The sequence below is a fragment of the Rana temporaria genome, chromosome 9, assembly GCF_905171775.1.
Source record: "Rana temporaria chromosome 9, aRanTem1.1, whole genome shotgun sequence".
Lineage (NCBI taxonomy): Eukaryota > Metazoa > Chordata > Amphibia > Anura > Ranidae > Rana > Rana temporaria.
In genome coordinates, this window is record NC_053497.1 from 130,935,504 (window position 1) to 130,939,321 (window position 3,818).

A 3,818-nucleotide genomic window follows, 5' to 3' on the forward strand; every position below is an offset into this window, starting at 1 on the left:
GAGGACCAGCACCCTACTCGCCACACATAAAATGCAAGCACCAAACAAAAAGAGTGACAAACAAAACAAACACGGGGGTAAAATAATAAAAGAAAGTGGGGAAAAGGAAGATGGGAGAGTGAGGAAAGTGACCAATGTGAAATACATTGGCCGGCCTTCCGGCCAGGAAACAAAAATTCCACTGGTCCTAGCCAAAAGGCCCGGCCCAAGCGGCAGGTGTGAAAAGTGTGTTGTGGAGATCAGTGACCTGAAGGTGCCACACGATGAGTGCCCCTCAAACACTCGTGCAATGTATGGCACCCCTGGACTGCCACTCCAGGGGCACAATCTCCACGGGCTTTTCAACGGTCCCTAGCCCCCGGTCCGGACCGGCAGCACCCTTCCCAGCCAGGAAGGTGGGAGAAGAGGTCGGGGAGAACCCACCTAAGCAGGCTCTACCCACAACCCCTATCTCTCCCACCTAATCACATTCTGAAAGTACTACCCGCTCCTTCCCGGTAAAAGGAGAAGCAAGGGTTCCCTCCAGAACAACTGACTGGGGCAGATACCACCAAAACCAGGCCAACGGCCAGGGACCCGGCCTCTTGGCTTCGACCTCATGCCTCTCTGTCCCGATCAGAAGGCTTCCACCTCCACGCCAACAGGCTTAGCGTCCTCCGACTGCCATCCCTTTCCCCCTGCCACAGGGTACCGGGGACAGTCAGCTTAGCACCACCTATTGGCAACTGATAAGAACAGATACTACACTTGATCTTAGCCAAAAGGCCGAGAAGCGATTCTCTTCAAACTGGTGACTTTTGTCTGTGATTAGCGCAGCCCATGACTCTTGTCAGCAGCCAGTAGTGCAGGGAGCTGGTCACCTAACCCCTCACTATAAAAGGGTGATGTTGGGAGTAGCCATTGGGGGTTATTTACGAAAGGAAAATCCACTTTGCACTACAAGTGCACTGAAAGTGCAGTCGCTGTAAATCTGAGGGGAAGCTCTGCTGATTTTATAGTACTTGTAGTGCAAAGTGGATTTGCCTTTAGTAAATAACCCCCATAGTGTCAGTGTATAAAAATATCTTGTGCACCAGTGAAAAAAAAAGCTGCGAACAATAAAGTGATAACATCACCCTAAATTGAAATGTGGATGTGCTGCGCTGTCATAAAATAGATTACATTATTTGATATTTGTCTTCTACTCCAAATAGGGTAGAATGTATCGACCTTATGCAAATTATCAACCTTATGCAAATTATCAACCTTATGCAAATAGATAAAATGAAATCATTGATACAACACTTATTATTGTGAGCCCATAATAAAATCCATATACAACTGTGAAATCCAGTGATGAAGCCTTCCAAGCAAATGCAGAAGGTGTGTGAAAGTTGAAACCTCCACCAAAGTGAAGTTTCAAAATGTGTGTTGAAGTTGCTTTAATAGAAGAGCTGAGGTTTGGCTGACAGGTTGTGATTGAGTTCTATGAATTGCATTGCATACATTGTTATGAGTGACCCCTCCTGTCTTCACAGATCTGTACTTAACCACTTCCCGCCCGGTCAATAGGAGATTGACGTCCTGCAGGATTTCATGTCGGCGCGTGCCCGTGGGGGCGCGCGGCGATCGGTGATGCGGGGTGTCAGTCTGACACCCTGCATCTCCGATCTCGGTAAAGAGCCTCCGGCGGAGGCTCTTACCACGTGATTAGCCATGTCCAATCACGGCTGATCACGATGTAAACAGGAAGAGCCGTTGACCGGCTCTTCCTCACTCGCGTCTGACAAACGCGAGTAGAGGAGAGCCAATCGGCGGCTCGCGCTGATTGTTTATCAGCGCAGCCCCCCCTCGGATCGCCACACTGGACCACCAGGGAGTGCCCCCCGGTGCTTAATAGAGCACAGATTGATGAAAAAAAAACAATAAATAAATAAAATAAAACAAAATTGAATACAATTAATGCCAATCAGTGCCCACAAATGGGCACTGACTGGCAACATGGGCACTGACTAATGATGCCCAGCAATGCCATCAGTGCCACCCCTCAGTGTCACCCATTGTTCATCAGTGCCACCCAGTGTCCATCAGTGCCACCTCTTAGTGCCCATCTATGCCCAGTGCCCACCTATCAGTGCCCATCTGTGCCACCCATGAGTGCCCATCAGTGCCGTCAGAGAGTGCCCAGTGTGCCTATCAGTGCCGCCTATGAGTGCCCATAATTGAAAAGAAAAACGTACTTATTTACAAAAAAATTAACAATAAAAAAATAAAATTATTTCAAAAATGTTGGTCTTTTTTTAGTTGTTGCGCAAAAAATAAAAATCGCAGAGGTGATCAAATAACACCAAAAGCAAGCTCTATTTGTGGGAACAAAATGATAAAAATTTCATTTGGGTACAGTGTAGCGTGACCGCGCAATTGTCATTCAAATTGCGACAGCGCTGAAAGCTGAATATTGGCTTGGGCGGGAAGGTGCGTAAGTGCCTGGTATGGAAGTGGTTAAAGTGGAGGTCCACCCTTAAAAAAAAAAAAAAAATAGCCAAAAAGGCTTCAAAAAAATTTAATAAAAAAAATATTTTTTTGTATATGTAAAGGAACGTCCCACACTCCGCTTGAGTGCTTCCGTCATATACCGCTTCCTATCAGTCAGGATATAGATATCAGATATTCCAGCTGCTCTCAAGCACACAACGAGACGATACTTGTTTGTCTACTGAACATGGAGGCCCCGATTCACAAAGCACTTACGCCAACGTATCTCAAGATACGCCGCGTAAGTGCAAATATGCGCCATGATATCTGTGCGCCGGACCCACAAACTAAGATACGCCTAGAAACAGGCTTCAACCCGCCGACGTAACTTGCCTACGCCGGCGTAGCGTGGGCGCACATTTAGGCTGGTCGCTCCCATTGTTTAGCTATTAAAATATGCAAATGAGGGAAATACTGCGATTCACGAACGTACGTGCGCCCGACGCAGGCTACGCGATGTGCGCGTAAGTTGTACATCCGGCGTAAAGTTAAGCCCCATAAAGCAGGTGTAACCCAGCAGCAGACATGCAAAGGTCTGCACCAGGGAACTCAAGCCGGCGTATTTTACGTTGGACGTGAGTCTGGCTGGGCGTAGATTACGTTCATGGCGTACGCAGTGATCCGGCGTATCTTAGGCAGTTGTTCCGACGTGGTTGTGAGCATGCGCAGAGGGATGCGTCCACGTCCCGGCACATGCGCAATTCGTGATACGTATCTGTCTGGCGCTCGGACCATCATTTGCATGGGGTCACGCCTCATTTGCATGGCTCACGGCCACTTCCACCTACGCCTTCGAAACCCAGCGCAGTTTTGGGAGCAGTGGCTTTGTGAATTCCATGCTTGCCTCTATGCGCTGCATCGGCATAGCGAATTTTATTTGCGCTACGGCAGCGTAATGTGCAACCGCTCTCTGTGAATCCGGGCCGGAGTGTTTAATAGAACCAAGGATACAACCTTATATAAAGTTTTAAGAGGAGGTAACCAGAACATAAATTAACATGAACTAATTAAAGCGGAGCTCCGCTGATTTTTTTTTTTAATTAAAAGCCAGCCACCCATTCACATAGAGCCGTGCGGCTCGCGCATACACAGTAGGGAATCGGGCAATGAAGCTGCAACGCTTCACTTCACTTCCTGATTCCCTCACCGAGGATGGCGGCGGGGCAGCCGAGACCCGAGCGATTGCTCGGCTTTGGCTGCAGACATCGCGGGCACCCTGGACAGGTAAGTGTTTGTAGCTGCTGACTTTCAAAATATTTTTTTTTTAAAGCCAGACCTCTGCTTTAAAATAGAAAGCCTTTCTG

The 3,818-nt window shown here is 48.1% G+C and overlaps 1 pseudogene; it reads right to left on the reverse strand.

The window, feature by feature from the left end:
* Positions 1-646: 646 nt before the first annotated feature.
* On the reverse strand, positions 647-777 carry LOC120914674 (annotated as a pseudogene).
* Positions 778-3,818: the final 3,041 nt, after the last annotated feature.